This window comes from Colobus angolensis, unplaced genomic scaffold (assembly GCF_000951035.1).
Source record: "Colobus angolensis palliatus isolate OR3802 unplaced genomic scaffold, Cang.pa_1.0 Scaffold15, whole genome shotgun sequence".
Taxonomy (NCBI): domain Eukaryota; kingdom Metazoa; phylum Chordata; class Mammalia; order Primates; family Cercopithecidae; genus Colobus; species Colobus angolensis.
Genome location: NW_012114599.1, coordinates 10,554,772 through 10,576,727, shown reverse-complemented (window position 1 = coordinate 10,576,727; position 21,956 = coordinate 10,554,772). Strand labels below are relative to the sequence as shown.

At 39.6% G+C, this 21,956-nt stretch overlaps 1 protein-coding gene across 1 annotated transcript in view; it reads left to right on the top strand.

Annotated features, from left to right (window-relative positions):
- ARHGEF33 (Rho guanine nucleotide exchange factor (GEF) 33) overlaps positions 1–21,956 on the top strand; it is a 95,586-nt gene that overhangs the window by 2,879 nt on the left and 70,751 nt on the right. Inside the window, exons 3-4 of the mRNA XM_011936030.1 lie at positions 6,126–6,230; positions 11,967–12,039. The gene's annotated coding sequence lies outside the window, so the exon portion shown is untranslated. The remainder of the gene's footprint in view (positions 1–6,125; positions 6,231–11,966; positions 12,040–21,956) is intronic.

The following is a 21,956-nucleotide window of genomic DNA, read 5'->3' as shown; positions in this document are numbered from 1 at the left end:
GGGGTTTCACCATGTTGGCCAGGCTGGTCTCGAACTCCTGATCCACCCGCCTTGGCCTCCCAAAGTGCTGGGATTACAGGCGTGAGCCACCCAACATGGCCAAATTTGACTGTTTTAAATACCGCATACTTAAAAGTGGAGTCATACAGTACTGGTTTTTCTGTGACTGGCTTATTTCACTTAGAATAATGTCCTCAGGGTTCATCCATGTTGTCACAAATCACAGGATTTCTCTTTTAAGGCTGAATGGTATTCTATCGTATGTATATACCACATTTTCTTTATTCATTGTGGTGGATGTTTTGTCCACATCTTGGCTATTGTGAAGAGTGCTGCAGTGAACTTAGGGTATTAATATTTATTTGAGATCTTGATAGCAATTCCTTTTTTTTTTTTTGAGACAGAGGAGTCTCACTGTTGCCCAGGCTGGAGTGCTATTGCGTGATCTCGGCTGACTGCAACCTCTGCTTCCTGGGTTCAAGCGATTCCTGTGCCTTGGCCGCCCAAGTAGCTGAGATTACAGGTGTGCTCCACCACCCCTGGCTAATTTTTTGGTATTTTCAGTAGAGATGGAGTTTCACCATGTTGGCCAGGCTGGTCTTGAACTGCTGGCCTGCCTGGCCTCCCAAAGTGCTGGGATTATAGGCATGAGCCACTGTACCTGGCTTCAATTCTTTTTGGATAAACACCCAGAAGTAGGATTGCTGACTCATACAATAGTTTTGTTGTTGTTGTTATTTATTTATTTATTATTATTTTAATGTGGACCACTTCACAAATTTGCATGTCATCTTTGCACGGGGGCCATGTTAATTTTCTCTGTATCATTCCAATTTTAGTATATGTTCTGCCAAAGCAAGCACAGTAGTTATATTTGTAATCTCTTGAGGAACCTCCATAGCATTTACCATAGCAGCTGCACCACTTTGCATTCCCAGCAACAGTGGGCAAGTGTATGGTAATCCAGTTCTTCCCACTTTCTTTCTTTGCCCTTACTGAAAATCACAGAGTACTTTGACTACTCTGTGACCTGGCTGGCTACAGGTTTTTCTCAGCAGGCTTGAATGCAAACTGGGCCTTGAACATTTCCAGGCACTGAGAAAGGTATTTGGGTTGTTGCTCAAAACACTGAAACTGGCCCCCAGCCTTGAGCCAAATTTCTCAAACTGTCATAGAAACTCCAGACTCTGATCCCCTTGCTGCAGACATACAGAAAAGGTATAACATTCCTTTTCTCTCTCAGCGATTGCTGCAGCACTCTGTACGGAAGTTTCCCTAATACATTCTTTGGACTGATCACCCTAGAGCTTAAAGAGTGTTTTTCTTTGGTATTCCAGCTAGCCCTATCTCAGGACAGTTGGAGACTCCCTTGTGGGAAATCCCCCTGCCACTGCTTTTTGGGGTAATTCCAGCCAAGGATTTGAGAGTTTAGAGAGACGAAACTGCAAGGGTTCAATTTATCCAGTTCCTTAGCATTTGTTTTTTGTTTTTGGTGATAGCCATGCTGTCTGGTATAAGGTGATATCTCATTGTGGTTTTGATTTCTATTTCTCTGATGATTAGTGACATTGAGCATTTTTCCAAATACCTATTGACCATTTATATGTCTTCTTTGGAAAAATGTCTATTCAGTTCCTAATCCATTTTTAAATCAGATTATTAATTTTTTGCTACCATTGAGTTGTAAGAATTCCTTATATATTTTACAGATTAAATCCTGATCTGATATATGATTTGCAGATATTTTTACCCCATTCTGTAGGTTGTTACCTTTTCACTCTGTTGATTGTTTCCTTTGCTGTGCAGAAGATTTTGGTTTGATGTAGCCCCACTTGTTTACTTTTTGTTTTGTTGCCTGTGCTTTTGGTGTCATTATCCATGAAATCATTGCAAAGACACATGTCATGAAGATTTTCCCCTGTTTCCAACAACATTTGGAAAGGGTCGTATACCATGACCAAGTGAGATTTATCGCTGGGATGCAAGGATAGTTCAACATACAAAAATCAACTAATGTGATATTCCACATTAACAGAATAAAGGATTAAAATCACATAATCACCTCAACAGATGCAGAAAAAGCATTTAACAAAATTGAGCACCTGTTCATTATTAAAAAAAAAAAAAACCTCAACAAATTAGGAATAGAAGGAAATTACCTAAGCATAACAGAGGTCATATATAAAAAGCCCACAGCTAATATCATACTCAACAGTGAAAAATTGAAAAGCTTTTACTCTAAGATTGGGAACAAGGCAAGGATGCTAACTCTTGTTACTTCTATCTTTAAAAAAGTATACATTAAAGGAGACTATCAAGAAAATGAAAATACCATCCTCACAATGGGATAAAATACTTGCAAATCATATCTGTCAGAAATTTGCTTAATATAGTCACTGCCTCAGCATCCATTTTTAGGCTTGACATAAGTTGTCTGACGTCCAGTCATATCCCATTACTGTTGGCCTAGTTAAAACTTTCCTTCCCCTTGTAGTTGTTTGCAATACAGCCCACTTGTTCCTTACCCTGCTGACCCAAACCCAACACATCTCACAGGTGCTGACCGTGATAAAACCTAAAGGTCAACATAAGTCATGCAAAAATAAGTTCCCTCTTTCCACATGTTTTCTTTAAACTAGCCAATCCACAACCCCAGAGGGAAAGCCTAAGGGATAACATCCATGGACCTTAATAAAGGCGTAGTCCTGTGGTCCTCTCTCTCACCCCCACCCCACTGGTTGAGCTCACTGCTACCTCCAGATTTCCAGAAACCATAGCAATAAAAATTATGACATTGATAAAAAGTCTAGTTTTCAAAATTTATAAAGAACTTTTACAACCCAACAATTAAAAAAAAAAACAACCATTTTTAAAATGGGCAAAGAAGCGGGGGGCAGTGGCTCACACCTCTAATCCCAGCATTTTGAGAGGCTGAGGCAAGTGGATCACCTGAGATCAGGAATTCAAGACCAGCCTGGCCAACATGGCGAAACCCCATCTCTGCTAAAAATACAAAAAATAGCTGGGCGTGATGGCAGGCACCTGTAATCCCAGCTGCTCAGGAGGCTGAGGCAGGAGAATCGCTTAAACATGGGAAGCAGAGGTTGCAGTGAGCTGAGACTGCACCATTGCACTCCAGCCTGGGTGACAGAGCGAGATGCCCATCTCAAAAAAAAAAAGGGCAAAGAATTTGAATAGATGTTTCTCTGAAGAAAATATACAAATGGCCAATAAGTAAACAAAAAAATGCTTAACATACTTACTCTTAAGGGAAATGCACTTTAAACCCACAAACCCACCATGAGATACCACTTCACATCAACTGGGATAGCTATTTTTATTTTATTAGTTTATTTTATTTTAAGTTCTGGGGTACATGTACAGGATGTGTAGGTTTATTACATGGCTAAATGTGTGCCATGGTGGTTTGCTGCACTTATCAACCCATCACCTAGGTATTAAGCCCAGCAAGCATTAGCTATTTTTCCTGATGCTCTCTCCCTTCCCCTGCTCCCGCAACAGGCCCCAGTGTGTGTTGTTCTCCTCCCTGTGTCCATGTGTTCTCATTGTTCAGCTCCCACTTTTAAGTGAGAACATGCATTGTTTGGTGGCATGGCTATATTAAAAAAATAATAAAAATAAAAAATAAAAAAAAGACAATACAAAGATTGGCAATGATGTGGGGAAACTGGAGCCCTCACACATTTGCAGTGGGAATATAAAATGGTGCAGCTGCTGTGGAATACAGTTCCTCAAAATATTAGACATAGAGTTACTACATGACTCAGCAGTTCCTAGGTATGTACGCAAGGAATCAACTTGTACACGAATGTTCATAGCAACGTTACTCATTGCTATAGTCTGAATGTGTCCCTCCAAAATTCATGTTTAAACCTAATTTCCTCACGCCTGTAATCCCAGTACTTTGGGAGGCTAAGGTGGGTGCATCATTTGAGGTCAGGAGTTTGAGACCAGCCTGCCCAACCTGCTGAAACCTCTTCTCCACTAAAAATACAAAAATTAGCCAGGCATGGTGGTGTGCGCCTGCAATCCCAGCTACTCGGGAGGCTGAGGCACAAGAATTGCTTGAAACTGGGAGGTGGAGTCTGCAGTGAGCCAAGATGGTGCCACTGCACTCCAGCAGGGGCAACAGAGCGAGACTCTGTCTAAAAACAACAACAACAAAAACCTAATCTCTACTGTGGTAGTATTAAGAGTTGAGGCCTTTAGGAGGTGATTAGGTTATAAGGACAGAGCCCTTATGGATGGGATTAATGCCCTTATAAAAGAGATGTGAAGGAGATTGCTTGCTGCTTCTGTCACAAGAGAATGCTGCAAGAAGGTGCCGTCTTTGAAGAAGAAAGCAAGTCCTTATCAGACACTAAATCTGCTAGTGCCTTGATCTTGGACTTAACAGCCTCCAGAACTGTGAGCAATACATTTGTGTTGTTTACAAATTACCTTGTCTAAGGTATTTTCTTATAGCAGTTCAAATGGACTAAGACATTTATAATAGCCCCAACTGGAAACAATCCAAATGTCCATCAACTAATGAATGTATAAACAAAATGTCCATATAATGGAATATTATTCAACCATAAAAAATGAAGTACTGATACTACAACATGGATGAACTTCAAAAACATTGTATTGGCCAGACAGAGTGGCTCATCCTGTAATCCCAGCACTTTGGGATGCCAAGGTGTGTGGATCGCTTGAGTCCAGGAGTTTGAGACCAGCCTGGGCAACATGGCAAAATCCCATCTCTACAAAAAATACAAAAATTAGCCAGGTGTGGTGGCACATGCCTATAGTCCCAGCTACTTGGGAGGACTGCTTAAGCCCAGGAGGCAGAGGTTGCAGTGAACCAAGATCATGCCACTGCACTCCAGGCTGGGTGACAGAGCCAAACCTCATCTCAAAAACAACAAACAAACAAACAAACATTGTACTAAGTAAAAGGAGCCAGTCACAAAAGGCCACATATTGTATGATTCCATTTATGTGAAATGCTCTGAATAGGCAAATCCTTAGGGACAGAAAATAGATTAGTGGTTGCCAGGGGAGGAAGGGATTGGGAGGCATGAGGTTTCCAGAATTAGACAGTGGTGATGGTTGCACAGTCTTGAAAATATACTAAAAACCACTGAATTGTTCACTTTACAGGGACAAATTTTATGTATGATATGTAAATTATATCTCAATTTCTGAAAAAGTAGATCTGTGTGTTGTCATATATTCTATGTCCAGAAAACCTCTTTACTTTTTACATAAAATAATTTAAACATTTCCAGAGCAGTATATGTCAACTACATTTTAAAAATTACAATGAAGACCTGAATTTTTTGGCTGAAACTCTATATTCTAAAACTGACAAAAATAGTGTATGCAATACATAACTTCTTTGTCATATTTCTCTATTCAAAATCTTCTGAATATTTGTATTTCTCAATATATCATTGCCAAAAAATGTATATTTTTATTTTTTGCTGTACTGGCACAAATTTGGTTGCAATGTCTTCTAAAATGTTAAAATAAAAATGGCATTTTTGTTAGTTTCTCATAATAATAGCCTTATGGTTAATTTCAAAACACCCTATTTATAAGTTTTCAAAGATAGATTTTAAGAATTGGACACTTTTGCATATGTTGCTTAACATTAGCTGGCATGGCTTTAGAATTAAATATTATTATTATATGGAAATTTATGAAGAGATAAATACTGGACAAGTTAAGATAAGGTGAGAAGATGTTTTCAGGGACCAGGACCTATAATTTAAATTCAAAAACTTCTGGAAAATATAGAAAAGTATCTGTTTTGCTGCAAACTAAATTTTCCCTAATTTTTTTTTATTTATTTAAGGCAGCAAGATATACATTTTACTCTTAAAATATTTAACTTGTATTGCTATATTAATAACTTTTCAATGTACAACTTTTCAATTTTCTAATATACCAAAGATATTCCTCCTAAATGGATTTCTTCCTTTTACTCACTGAAACTAAATGCAGTTCAGTTATTTGATTAGTTGATGCTAGAATTTGACCTGGAGCTTATATAATTAGAAGAGACACTAGTTTTCATCATTTAAAAGCCTGGTTAGCATACTACGGTCTCGTTTCAGGGAAAGTCAAACCTCTCTACTGCTTCTTTTTATAACCTTTAAGTTAATTCAGAACCCAGATAAGCCTTGATCTGAGGATGATATAACCACCGCAAGCAACATGGGGTAAGTATGCGCTTTTATATGCTTTAAGGGGCACTGAAAGGGGAAACAATTTTATAAGAGATGAAAACCCATCAATCCTTACCATATGGTGTACTAATTTAAATTCGATATATGCTAACATTTATTTAAGGTAGCCATTCAAAGAAATAACTTTTATTTAAAAGTTATAACAATTTGTAAAACCTTCATTTATTTCCTTGCTTAATTTTTATATTATGTCTTAACTGCGCTTTGCAGGTTATCAATAAACTGGAGACTGAAGTTGTTCTGCATATTAATAAATATAGTTGAAGCTGAGTTAAATTTTGAGAACAGTCTTAAAGAAAGGATGCTAGGTAGCATAAATCTGACATGGACATGCCTCTTTGGGATTAAGAATAATTAAAGAATGAAAAAGATTAGGGATGGAGGGAGATTGGTTTATTCCTTTCTAACACAGAAAAAGAATAGAGGAATCTTCAGCATTCACTCCTCCACGTACAGAACAAAAAACACATCCTGATTGGAAATGTGTACTGATTAATTACATGGGGGCTTTATTGGTGAAACCTAATTCTAAGCACTTCATGGGGCTTTGGTGTGTAATGAGAAGAACTGAGTTTCACTTAAACACTGTCTTTACTTAAGTGAGAATAGCATTCTGTTATAATTAGTATTGGAATTATGTGAGTTTTTGTATGCTGAAATAGTATTCTGAATATGTAGAAATCTCTCTTTATATCACCCTTTTATAATTTTAATAGCCCCTTTTAATACAAAATCATATTGCTATAAATGGAATAGCTATTTCATTGAAGGCTACTTCTGAAGGATTCAACATAATGATCAGAAATTTATGCTAGATAAAAAAGTTTTTGATTAATATTTATTCTAAACATTTTTCACCAACTTAAGTAATTAATGTCTACATTTTTCATACCATGGGCTCTGAAAATGCAATCTAAACTCATTTGAAAACTCGGAGGCTTTTGAAAGAAGATGATCATACTATTCTGTTTTTTTTCTTTTCTTTTCTTTTTCTAGACAAGGTCTCACTTTGTCATCTGGGCTCAAGCGATCCTCCCAACTCAGCCCCCATAGGTAGCTGAGACTGCAGGTGTACACCACCACACCTGGCTAATTTTTGTATATTTTGTAGAGATGGGATTTTGTCATGTTGCCAAGGTTGGTCTTGAACTCCTGATCTCAAGCAGTCCTCCCACTTCAGCCTCCCAAAGTGCTGGGATTACAGGCGTGAGCCACCATGCCTGGCCTTATTGTTAACTTTTTCTTAATTCCCTTTATTTACCTTCCCTTTTCTCTGTGTATAAGGGTGTACTTCAACATAGCAGGCCAGTTGTGGATACAGAGATCAACTGATCTTCCTCTTTCCCTTCCTCTCTCCTTTCCTCCCTTCCTCCCTCCCTCTTCCTTCCTTTCTTTTTCTTTAATGACAGCAGTTCTTAACCTTTTTGGTGTCAAGAATTGCTTTTAGAATCTTCAGAAACCAGTCCACCATTTCTGCAAAAAAAAAAAAAAAAAAGATATAATCACACAAAATTTTGCATACAATTTCAGGAGAATTACAGGTGACCTGAAACCCTGTTCCTGGGACCACAGGTTAAGGTCCTTAGATTTTGATTTTAGGACTGGAGTATGATTTGTTCAATATTTCTCTTTGGATTTTTATAAATGTAAGAATCTTTAAGTTCATAATTCTTGCTAATCTTCTCAAGGACAGTGTGGAAGATTCCCCACCCCCCTCACACACGTAATTTACATGAGTGTGAAACATAGTTGAACCAACATGCATCACATTACTCCTGCTGGGCCCCAAGGACTTGACTAATCACTTGTTCCTTTTGAGAGTGCCAGGAATCACCTTGGGAGTCACAGACAGAAAAAAACCCTCATTTTGTTATTTGTAAAGCACTTTGAATGCCCCAAATAAGATGAACAAAACAAATCATAAATGCTAATATTACAGGAAGCACTCTTCTGATTGGTATGTTCATGATTATTTTGTTGTCTGTTCGTGCCTTTATTGACAAAAAGACAGGGTAGTAAGTATTAACATCTGTTTGAGGCTTCCTGAAATAATCAGAAAAAGAGAAAGTGGCAGCTAATTGAATTCTCAAATGTATCCATTTGAAGAAATCTCTAGAATTTATTTCCTGAGAATGAGGGAGTAACTGTTGTGGATTTGTCTTTGGGGCCTACTTATCTCAAATGATTTGAGGATATAATTCCCTTATATGGGGTAATGCCAGCCCTTTCCACCTTTCCCCGGGCTATGCTGGCATGGTTTTAGCGAGCAATAAAGCAAATACTGGAAAATTCTTACGCTCTCTAAAAAATCTCCTCCTCATAAATTTTCATTGGGTTTCTTATGGAGTGTGTGAGTAGGTGGGGTGGGTAGAGATGATGCCTAAAGGTGGGTGAATAGATAACTGGAGAAAAACCTAACTGACATCTGCTAAGTACCTTAACACCTGGGCAAAGGATGAACAATGGGACAGAAAGGATGGCTGTATTTCTTTTTTGAGATTTTTTTTTAATGTGCTTTCCCCATCTCGTAGCAGAGTTAGTCAGTGCACCCCCAACTGACATATGGGAAAAACAAAAGTTAAGGTTCTGCTAAAATTGTAGAACCAACAAGTTCATTATTATAGCATATTCAGCCTCCTTTTAGTCTCCTGGTTCAAATAAGTTTAGAGTAATTTTAAAAATTATCTTATGGACATATTTCCTCCTTCTGAATCTGAGAGTGAATATCTAACTCTTTTTCTTGGGTGAAGCATACGTTTGGCTCATGGAGCAACCTTTGAAATGTTACTTCTATCTGTGCCCTCCTTTCCTTTCTAAGAGTCACTTCCCTAATTCAGGTCATCATCATCTTTTACTTGCGTTATTAAAGGTGCCTGCTCACTGGCCTCTTTGCACCTGCTCTTTCCTCTACTGTGCCACAGTCATCTTCTTACCAGAGATATGTGATCTTGTTATACCTCTGCTTAAACATTTTCAATGACTCATTCTCTCCACTGCAGAGCAAGCTCCAAAGAAGAGATTTAAGGCCCTCTATCTGCCCCCAATCTACCTGTCTAACCTCATCTTCTACTCTACCTTCCTTGCTCCCTAGGGTTCCTAAGTCCACCTAGGCCTTGTGCTTTGTTCCTCTGGTAATCCTCTTTTTTTTTTTTTTTTTTTTTTTGAGACAGGGTCTCACCCTGTCGCCAGGCTGGAGTGCAGTGGCACAGTCTCGGCTCACTGCAACCTCTGCCTCCTGGGTTCAAGCGATTCTCCTGCCTCAGCCTCCTGAGAGTGGAGACCCGCCACCATGTTTTTGTATTTTTAGTAGAGACAGAGTTTCACCATGTTGGCCAGGCTGGCCTCGAACTCCTGAGCTCAAGTGATCAACCTACCTCAGCCTCCTAAAATGCTGGAATTACAGGTGTGAGCCACTGTGGCTGGCCCCTCTGGTGATCACCTTTTGACCATTTTTACATATCGTGCAAAGCCTGGCTCAAATCCTATCTTCTTAATGAAGCTTTCTCTAATCTCCACAAGGGAATGCATCTTTTCTCTGAAAATTTTAGGCACTTTACACTTTTGTTTTTCATTTGTCACAATCCATGACATGTTACAGTTATTTGTGTGTCTCGTCTTCCCTACTAGACTGGAAGCAGAAACAATGACATCCTTGCATTTCTCCCAACACCTGGTACAATGCCTTTTATATGGTATATGTTTATTAAATACTTGTTGAATGCATGTGAACTCTGTTTAAACCCCTTTTTAGGGGTTAGCCAAACTTTCTTTCTTTTTTTCCCAATTGAGTTGCCTCGTTTTCCAGGTTTCTATCTGAGGAGCTCAAATGAGTGAGTAATATCTAAAATGTAGGCAATTCAAGGGAGACAGGGCACAAACAAGGGCTGGAGTGGGAAGACTTCTGAAGTCTTTGTTGTTAATAAGCAGAAAGCACACGTAGGCTCCAAGGAAATATGAGAAAATTTTCCAGAATTAAAAATCATTCTTGCCAGGCTGGCTCATATCTGTGATCCCAACACTTTAGGAGGCCGAGACACTGGGATCGCTTCAAGACCAGCCTGGGCAACATGGCAAAACCCCATCTCTACCAAAAACAAAAAACAAAAACAAAAAATTAGCCAGGCATGGTGGCATGCACCTGTAGTTCCAGCTACTCAGAGGCTGAGGCAGGAGGATTGCTTGAGCCCGGGAGGTTGAGGCTGCAGTGAGCCACAATCACACCACTGCACTCCAGCCTGGGCTTCAGAGAGAAAACCTGCCTTTTATTAAAAAAAAAAAAAAAAATTTTTTTGCTTTTGGGCTCTGGATAGCTTGCCAGAAGACCAGCATATCAGTAAGGATTGGGTTAATCTGTATATGCCGGGGTTGGTGGGGGGAGGTGGGAAGAATAGAGGCTTAAACAAGCTAGAAGTGTATTTCTCTCTTACATTAAAAACAAACAAACAAACAAAAAACCCCACAAAGGTAGGCAGTCCAGTGCTGTTAGATGAGTTCCTTGGTGTGAGGCACCCAGGTTCCTCTCATCTTGCTCTTCTACCATCCTTAGTATATCACCTCTTGGTCCAAAAATGTTGCTAGGTCTCCACCTATCTCACTGGTGTTCAGCCAGCAAGAATGAGGAATGGGGAAAAAAGGTGTGTTCTCCCTTTTAGGAAACTTCCTAGTGGTCACTCAGTGTTTCTCCTTGTATTGCATGGGTAGAAATCTAGTCTCATGGTTACACTTAGCTGTGAGGAAGAGGGGGAATACAGTCTTTTAACTGGGTTTCCAAAAAAAAAGAGGAGAATGAATCCTGGGTAGTAACTCGCAGTGTCTGTCAGAGCCAGTATCAGGCCTTACATGGCCTCATATTCCTTTAGACAAAGTACAGCATTATGTACAAAAGTAATCTTTTAAGAAAAAAAAAATCTGTTAAGTTAAAGGAAAAAAAGAGCAAGCCAAGCTGGGAATAAACAGATTCACCCAGGATAAAGGCCTCTTGATAAAATGACAAAAGGTGACCAAGTAAGGCTTTGCCCCTCCCCGCACTCTATATCCCAGTCTCCCTCCCTCCGGGCTTCATGTCCTTGAATCTTCACATCCACACTGTGAGGCGAGTATTACTAAGCCAATCATACAGGTCAGGAAACCAAAGTCCAGGAAGATTCGGTGAATTGGCCAAACTGCCTGTACTGCAGCAAAAATTATATAAATCACAGAATGTTTTCTAAATAGATTTGTTCTTAATTTTGAGTATAGATCACTTCAATTGGGCCCTAAAGAAAAACCTATTACAAACGCATTTCACTTGTCACTTGAAGTAGGTGATTTAATGTGGAATATTAGAAAAGACTCTAGATTTGTGGCTTTCAATATTTTAAGGTCGCATCAACTGCTTTGAACTCTTCTGATTCAGCAACACCCCCTAAGCCATGTTGGAGTTCTCCAGCTATGTTTTTAAATACATAGAAGTTTATTTTTATGAGTCCCCCAAACATATGAATACTGAGGTGATTGTACTTACTCAATACCAAGTGACTTAAAAATTAAAAGACTAAAAGAAACAAAGACTTTTACTTTTTTACTGTATATGTTTTTTACCTATTAGAAATTTTTAACAACAGTGAATTGTATATATAATAAGAACTTTTAATTACAAAATTATAGGGAAAAAATGACGGATAAAATGCAAGGTAGCTATCATTATCAATGGCGTTTTGTTTTTTACAGAACTTCTAGAGAAAACAAGAAGAAGACTTCAAAAAACATGCTGTGATGTCTCCCAGTGGAGACAGGGCACGAGGTGAGTGAAAATTGCAAAGAACTGTTTTCTAATAAGAACACAGGCAAACTGAGAGCTTAGCTTAAACCAGTGATCATTCTTGAAGCAGAAGTATTATAAATTTCTTTATAGAATTTTATAACCCTTCTTGGTTTGATAACCATCAAATAAACAAATTGTGAGATGACTTAATTAGCTAGCAGAAAGGGCAAATAGCCACCTTCTAAACCAGCTATGTTGCATCAGACTTGATTGCATATATGAATGCTTATAGCATTGAGACAAGAATGAACTATGTTTTTGTTTGTTTCTTTTGTTTCGTTTATACAGAGTCTTGCTCTGTCGCCCAGGAGTGCAGTGGTATGATCTCAGCTCATTGCAACCTCTGCCTTCCAGGTTTAAGCAATCCTCCTGCCTCAGCCTCCCAAGTAGCTGGGATTACAGGCTCACGCCGCCATGCCCAGCTAATTTTTGAAATTTTATAGAGACAGGGTTTCACCGTGTTAGCCAGGCTGGTCTTGAACTCCTGACCTCAAGTGATCTGCCTGCCTTGGCCTCCGAAAGTGCTGGAATTACAGGTGTGAGCCATTGCGCTCAGTCACACTATGTTTTAATTAAGTTCTATTTTGGATGTCTTTGATGATTGCGAAAAACAGATCACATTTACTTTCCATTGAAGTGATGTATTCTGAGTTCCTACTTCATGCTGGGCTTTGTCACTTAATAACCATGTGGGCTAGGTAACCATTATGCCCGCTTGACAGTTGAGGGAGCATAGGCTTAGGAAGATTAACTTTCCCAAGTCCTAAAACGAAATAAGTAGCAGAGCTGGGATTGGAAGCTAGATGTCTGACACACTTAAGAAAAAAGTCTCATAATTTAAAACACTATTTTTAAGTTTCAAAACCCAAAAGTGCTCATTGTAAAATAAAATACAAACATGATCATGACAGAAGAGTTTAAGTAAGATTTAAAAGCCCGTCCTACCCCTAACCCCATTCCTCTTTCCAAGCATAACCACTGTTAGTAGTTTGGTATAAATCCTTCCATATCTTTCTTTTTGCCTAGCGTAATTTTTTTTTTTTCTTCTTTTGAGACTGAGTCTCGCTCTGTCACCCAGGCTGGAGTGCAGTGGCACAATCTTGGCTCACTGCAACCTCCGCCTCCCGGGTTCAAGTGATTCTTCTGCCTCAGCCTCCCAAGTAGCTGGGACTACAGGCGCACACCACCACGCCCAGCTAATTTTTGTATTTTCAGTAGAGATGGGGTTTCATCATATTGGTCAGGCTGGTCTCAAACTCCTAGCCTAGTGGTCCGTCCGCCTCGGCATCCGAAAGTGCTGGGATTACAGGCAGGAGCCACCACACCTGGCCCAACCCAGTGTACTTTTCATCATACATTTGGCAGGAGAAAGATATGGAAGGATTTTCACAGTATCACACTTGAATGTATGAAAAATATCCATACTTTTCACATAATCACACTTTCTATCTACTTAAATAAAAAAACAGAGGAGGTTGAATTTACTATATATCTTTACTAGAATAAGCATCTACCTCTAAACAATAACTGAAATGCTCATTCAGCTAACATTAGGCATCTATCTGCAGAGACTCAAAGAACTCTAGAACTCACTCTCTGTTTCCCAGGGACTCACAATCTAGTGCAGTGGTTTCTAAGTTTATTTTTGAGAGAGTAATTATAGACTCCTTTGAGAGACTGCTGTGAGCTCTGAACTCTTTCCCAAGAAGAAAATGAACCTATACAATTTTGCCTATAATTTAAGGATTTGTGGAAACCTTGAGAGTATGGACCCCTGATCTTGTAGAAGTGAGACTTTTAAATGTATAGTTTGATAGAAATACTATAATGGAAGTGTAGACGAGATGCTGTACTACAGCACAGAAAAACAGGGCTTAACTCTCCTGGGACATATCAAGAAAGACAGGGAAGAATGACATTTGCACAAAATTTTGAAGGACATTAGGAGTTTGACAGCTAGCCTGGTGCAGGGGAAGGATGTCCACACAGGGAACAACCCCAGAGGCTAGAATAGATGGGGAACCATGACTGTCTTTATGATAGGAGCCCAGTGTGTATGGGAGCGACTAAAGATGAGTCTGCAGAGCTGGGCAGAAGCCAGAACTCAAAGGGGTTTTTCTGTTGATTTAGGACATCTGAACTTCAAGAGTCATGGAGTGATTTTGATCAAGACTTTCATCGGTAGGCAGAAAGTCTATATTAGTGCATGGCTAAATAAATCATCATGGGAATAATAATTTGGATGATGGAATAAGGTATACAAAGTAGATAAGACCATTGGATTCTGATTTTGGAGGGGATCATTGACTACATGATATATTGTTTAAAATATATATTGCTAAAATAAAATGGAATTGATGGGAAAGCCATTGCTTTTACAAAGGAAGTTGGGAGAATAAAGTTCTGAAACTGTATGAGATAAAAGGGATATATGTCAAACACAAAATTTGGGCAGCACATTGACTCCTTGGCTGCAGTAAGTCCCATGCACAGGCAAGCTAGTGTCAGTCACTCAAGGTGGATCGCTCACTCCTGATTTAGCCACTGTCATGCCCTCTGTTGTCTTCCAGGCGCTCCAGATGGGCCATGGGACTTCCCATTGACCCTTCCACCTACAATGAGCAGGAAGGAAAAAGAGGGTCCAGTGGGTCAGGCTTTTAACATCTCTACATTAAGCATGTATTGCTTTTATAATTGAGATTTGAAAGCAATGTAGTATAAAGTAAGGCTTGCAGATAACATCATAGCTGATTCATTTCTATTTGGCTGTACTTAACCTGATATACTTAAAAAAAGGAAAGTATTAGTTTTACGCCCTACTTCTTGGCAGTGGCTTCATAAAGTCGCAAGGATATTTCACTGGATAAATACTTATTATTTATTATTCAGTTAAATTTTTTACTTATCAGATACTGTAAAGACTTGGAAAAGTAAACTGTGCATGTATTGCATATGTTATTTTATGTGTATAATATATCTTATGAAAATTTTTTTAAATACAAAGAATCATTTGGTCTTTGCCAAAGGGTAGTGCTCTGAAAGGTTTCTCAGGCGTGTTTAAATAGTGAGCTTTGTTAAACCAAAATTTACAATTTAGGTGAAATAACATTGATTTTTCCAGTTTGCCTTTTCTAACTCATTAATTTTTTTAAAAAAAGAATGGTCTTCTTGCTATTAATATGAATAAATAAAGTTCTGTGGAGTTTTTTAGGGAAAGAAATAATTGATTATAAACATCTCCTGAAATTAAATTCAACTCAAACTTGTGTTGAGTGCCCACTGCAAATAGTTCGCATGTCAGAGGAATGTGAACAAATGATTTAAATGTAGTTATCTTTAAAAGTCCAGCTAATTTTGCACTCCCCTCCATAAAATATCTGAACATTAAAAATATTTGATAATTTTTTAATTGCTGAAAATTAAGTAAAATTATTAGTATAAAAAGTAAAATTGCTAATATGAAGAGTAAAATTGCTACTATAAGGAGATATGCCATGTTTATTCTGAGGCTTCAAGTCCAGCACTCTAGGATCATAAGATGTTATGCTCAGAGAAATAAGCCAGCACCAAATAGCAAATACTACATGAGCTCACTTATATGTGGAATCTAAATAGTCAAACTCATGGAAGTCAAGAGTAGAATGATGGTTTCCAGAGGCTGGGGGTGGGTGGGTGAATGGAGACATGTTGGTCAAAGGGTACACTTTTCAGTAAGACAGGAGGAATACATTTTTGAGATCTATTGCATAACAGGCTGACTTTAGTTAATATATTGTGTATTTCAAAATTGCTAAGGGAATAAATTTGAAATGTCCTCACTACAACAATGACAAATATATGAGGTGACAGGTAGGCTAATTAGCTTGATTTACTTATTCTGTGTTGAATACATATATCATAACATTGCACTATGCTTTCTAAATATATACAATTATAATTTGTGGATTTAAAAAAAAGAAATTAAAAAAAATCATTACCTGCCAGATACAATGGATATGAATATGAAATGGCACGGTGGGTCATGACTGTAATCCTAGCACTTTGGAAGGCTGATGGGGGAGGACTGCTTGAGGCCAAGGAGTTCAAGACCAGCCTGGGCAAGAAAGCGAGCCCTCGCCTCTACAAAAAATAATTTAAAATTAGTCTGGTGTGGTGGTGTGCACCTGTAGTCCCAGCTACTTGGGAGGCTGAGGTAGGAAGGTTGCTTAAGCCCTGGAGATCGAGGCTGCAGTGAGCTAGGATTATACCACTGCATTCGCTCCAGCTTGGGCAACAGAACAAGACCCCATCTCGAAAAATAAATAAGTAAATACGTAGAGACTATTGCCTATAATTCCTGGCAGGAAAAAATACTAATAATGCAGTTTGAGAATGTAGTAGAAGAGGGATTGACTAATTATGACTTAGAGGACAGGGGCAAGCTTCATAGAGAAAGAGGTGCTTGAATTGAGCCCTGAAGGATGAGAAGTATTTCATTAGATAAAGAAAGATATTTGAGGGATAGAAGATGGAAGGAACAAAGGCACAGAAGCATGAAAGTGTTTGGTGAAAGGCATGAACTGTGATCATCTACACATGTATATCACATATACTAACTACAATAAAGTTTTATTTGAATTACTCTGAAATAGAGGAACAAACCAAGTAAATTCAGCTAGTCCAGTCACTAGCTGTTACAAGAAGCAAAATCATATCAACCAATGTCTAACTGGCTACAGGGACACACCAGGAGCTCCACCCAGACAACCTCTCCAGATTCTGATTAGAGGAGCAGTCCCACAGGATATGGGGAGGTAGCGATTTGCAGAGCCGACGAGGTGGAGTTAGTGAGATGGGGTTTCTGAGATTTGAGATTAAGGTCCCACAGACAGAGCTGAATTAAGATACCTGAGGCAGAGTAAAAGTAAGGCACTTGCTTAAACGGATTTTCTTTCAATATCTCACACTTGAATGAAGAGAGAGTGATCTCTTCCTGGAGGAAGGGTGGAAGAGGAGGCTCCTGATAGCAGTACTCAGCTCAGCTTCCTGTCCAGGATCAGTAAAGTTCAGCTCTGACCTCACACTGGCTACACCACTCAGCAAAATGAAAATCCCGCAAGAAAACCAGACTGTCTTCTTTGAAGGCTAAAGGCTTTTTGGTGACCATGTGTTGCTGTTCAAACCTGCATTTAGGATACCCTACTCTCACCCCAAACACACACACACACACACACACACACACACACACACACACACGCCAGCCCTCAAGGGGCTTATCGAAGCATTTCTTTCTTTTTATTTATTTAGTTTTCTTTCTTTTTCATGATCAGTAAAACTACCAGAAGGAAGCATACCATTCAATCACACAAGAGACTTTCCTGAAGAGAAATCCTGATAAATCTAAATCTAGTTTTCTCCCTCTCACATTTCCAGGGATGTTTTAGCACCTCTGATAAATTGGTGCCAGGGCAGCTCCTTCATCCCACTCTAACCCCAACTTTAGGCCCAGAGTTGCCAAGCAGCTGGTTGCTGGTGAGCTCCCTTCCTACCTACTGCTAGGCTGAGGCTGCGCTGTGGATGGGAGCACTCCATTCTGACAGCTGCAGCAGTAACCAGCTCCCGGTGGGGCTCACTTCTGAGCTCGGTGCTTCAGACCTTGGAAGCTAACACAGCCCTATCCTGGAAGACTTTTATATCTGGACTCCTCAGGAGACTTCTGCATTTGCTTGTTCTCTTATCTCTACTGATCTCAGGCTAGAGCTGAGCTTCCAGCTTTGTACTAGGACCAAATTGCAAAGCATAGCAATAATCACCACTAGAGACTTACGGTCATTCCAGACTGAGCTAGCAGACTCAGAGAGGGTAAGTAATTTTCCCAAGGTCAACCAGCTATTTAAACCATGGACTTGGGATTTTAATTCACATCTTCCAGACTTCAAACTCAAATTCTCCATTTCTACTCCCTATTAACAACTAGCGTGGCTCTCGGTGTTGCTCTCAACTGACTGAAGTATTAGCTGAGAACAGATTAAAGTGTGTTTTAAAAAATATCTCAAGATTCAAAGGAATAGAGTCATAATGTTGATGACAGGCAGTGAAGCTGATATATTTGGGCAAGGCATCTGACCTGACAGCCATTTTATACCACTTACTTCTGAGGCCTGCCTCACTGAGATGAAAGACATGTTATCCGATTCCATAATCATCATATGTATATAAGAAATTGGGACTCTATAGTGAATCATTTTATTTTTTCTGTCAAAACAGGAGCTTATGACTTGGCCAAGTCACTTATCCTCTCTGGACCTCATTTTCTGTATTTGTAAAGTGACAGGGCTTGGCTGGCTGATCTCTGTATAATCTTTCTGTTTGATTTTCTTTACCACTCTACACTGATTCCTTAGCCCATATTGCAAGTAGTTGTGGTGGGTGCAGTTTTGTTTCGTTTGGTCCTTCCAAACTGTGAGATTGGTTTATTCATTTATTCAGCACCTATTTATTCAAGGCCTATTCTGTGCTAGACACTGGTTTAGGTCTTGGGGAATACAGAGTGAACAAAAATGTCCAAGCCCTCATGAGGTGGCGCTGATAAGCCAAGATGGTCAATGAGCAAAGAAATATATAACATTATCATATGATTGGTAAATGTTGTGGAGAAAAATAAAGCAGTGAAAGGGAGATAGGGCATAGAGGCCAGGACTCCTCTCTTACATGTATGTGTCAAAGAAGGCCTTTCTAATAAAGTGACATTTAAGCAGAGACCATAGATCTTTTTTGTCCTTGATGTCAGGCAGGAGGATATTGTCAATTTGAGAAGACTCTGAAGTTGCCAAGAGATAGGAAAGAAATAGGTCTTAGTGGAGATAAATCATAGCTCAAGGTTCACCCTAGCTCTTCCTCCTCACACTCCTTATAGCCCAGGATTTCCACAAATCAGCTTCTCTGGGCTTCTATGATTCCAAACAGTCTTTTAAACATTTTAATGACTTCTCAAATGTATTGCATCTACTTATTTATTTAATTTTTACCAATGGACAATTAACAGTACATTAAAACTTAACTATGATAACTGAATTTACAGGATTTTAAGAAGCAGGGATCTGTTTTGCATGTGAATTTTACATCCAGATTTATACCACATGCTAAAGGAAGGACCTAAGCTAAAAAATGTATAGGAAGGAGTTAAAGATGCAAGGACTAGGCTGGAAATACTATTTTTAAGGGATGGATTTTTTTTTGTTTTTTTAGATTTATTCTGCATCTACTGGCTCATTCAAAGCCCATCACATAACTTGTTTTGGAGACAGGAGCATTCAGGAACAGATGAATGGCAGACACTAGGGGCCAAAGGCAAGCCCTCCAGGTGTTAAAAGGAAAGAAGTGGACAAACACCAGGCAGTGAGGATTCTAAGGTGCATTCCCAAGTGGGTGAAGGAAGAAAAGGATTGAGTTTGTTTCTAAATTTAAAACATGAGAATCTAATATATATAACAAGGGCTAAGCTATTGCAGATCATCCTATTTTATGACCCTGCAACTCTGCAAATGTCCTTTAGGGCCTAGATAGAACACTAAATCCTTTTGTTCTAGTCTCCCAGTCTGGATTTTCTTCTACCAATTATTTCTCCCTTAATCTCTACATCCATGATTTTTAGATGCGAGAACACCTTATCAATTAATGATCAATAATTCATTAGTTGAGGGGGATTATTTGCTAGATAGTTACCACTGCCAGTGTTTAGGACAGTGTAGTGTCTTTGTCAACAAGCCTTTATTGAACTTCTACTCTATGTTAGAATATATCCTATGTACCAGGGATAATAAGAGGTGGAAAAAATAGCCTCTTTTCTCAAAGAAGTTTACAATTAACTTAGAAAATGAGATTATTTACATAAAATGAATAACAGTAGAAAAATTTGTTTTGATTCCTATTGAGTTTTATAGTTATTCCAAGAAAGGAAAGATAATTTCCTATTGGATTGAAGGGGAAAGTTCTAGAGAGGGAATGGGCGTGCATTAGACTTTGGAGAATGAGTAAGGATTTGTCCATTGGAGTGGGGTGAGTGGGGCAGACCAGGCAGCAGGGAGAGGGAGAGACAAAGTAGGAATCCAAGTGGCGAACAAGGTTGAGGCGGCTGGCAGACCTCCTACACATCAGAAATGAGGCTGGAGGGGTGGGCCAGGGACATTGTGGAGGACCTTGAGATCTCAATTTTATTTTATGAAGACAAAAAAACAGGCCCGGTGCGGTGGCTCACGCCTTTCATCCCAGCACTTTGGGTGGCCGAGGCAGGCAGATCACCTGAAGTCAGGAGTTTGAGATCAGCCTGGCCAGTATGTCAAAATCCCATCTCTACTAAAAATACAAAAATTAGCCAGGCATGGTGGTGGGTGCCTGTAATCCCAGCTACTTGGGAGGCTGAGGCAGGGAGAATTGCTTGAACCTGAGAGGCAGAGGTGGGCAGTGAGCCGAGATCGCACCACTGCACTCCAGCCTGGGAGACAGAGTGAGACTGTATCAAAAAAAGAAAAAAGGAAATGCCTGTTACAGTTTTTGAACGGGAGCAAAAGATCATCTAAGTGACATTTAAAGGAAAACAATGTAGTAGCAGTGAAGAGGATGGATGAACTAACTAGGATGCTCCTAGAGATGTTTAGGCATGAAACAGTCAGGGCTGAACCAAAGAGGCGACAATGAAAAACAAAGGAGAAAATGAAAGAAACCTTACCGAGGAAGACTTGTAAGGATTTCACAACTGGTGGATTTTAGGATAAGAGGCAATCATTCCAGGGTCTTGAGCGTGGGTCAGTGGTGGTGCTGGTGGCAGAGCTAGGGGAACCTGAAGGGGGAGTCTGGAGAGGTTAAAGATACCAATGTGATTTCAACAGACTGAGTTTCAGGTGACCATGGAGCAGCCCAGTGACAGTATTCGTTGGAAAGAAATGTAAGGGTGACCAGGGACATTCATTTAGCCAGAAAAAGAAAGAAAGAAAAAAAGTCAGTTTTGTTTCCTTTCCTTAAAGACCTGAATACTAAAACATAGGTAAAACTGCATAGTGAAAATACTAGGGATTGAGAAATGATGAATTGTTTAGCATAATTTCAGCTTAGGGTAAGGTGATGATTTGTTTGGATTAAACAAAAGAACAGTTACAGAAGGCTTTGGGGGCTGGAGGGCTGGGGAAGGGAGGCCATTGGTTGTGATATCACCTTGTTACCACACTGCTGAGTGATATTTGGAATTATCCTGTTAAATTTTAGCCCAGTATTTTAGAGCTACCAGGACTTTGAAAGCCTCCTCATACTACAGATGAGAAAATGGAAGCCAAGAGAGGGGGCCTGGCTTTCCTACGGCCCCACAGTAAGAAGTCAGGGTTAGATCTCAGTCTAGCATTCTTCTATTCCCAGACTGCATGGGCCAGCAGGTGCCCTGCCTTCCTGACTCTTTGAGGAATGCTTTTATTTAGTTCTACAGCGGGAAGCCTGATGAAAATGTTCATAGATTGGATTATCAAAAATCAAAATGGAAGACCCTCTGAAGAGCATTAAAGGCAGGAAATGGTGTGGGGCAGCGTGTGTCTACCCTGTTAGATCAACTTGTCTTCAGGTAAAGGAATCATTTTCCAGTGGCATCAGAGCAAGATGAAAAGAGCATAATCTGCACAGGGACTGACTGCCTTACAGCATATGCTTAAGCAGTCCCAGAATAGACTTCAAGTGAGGTTGTTCAGTGTCTTTCCTCGCATACTTAAAAAAATGCTGAAGAGGGCCGGGCGTGGTGGCTCAAGCCTGTAATCCCAGCACTTTGGGAGGCCGAGACGGGCGGATCACGAGGTCGGGAGATCGAGACCATCCTGGCTAACACGGTGAAACCCCGTCTCTACTAAAAAATACAAAAAATTAGCCGGGCGAGGTGG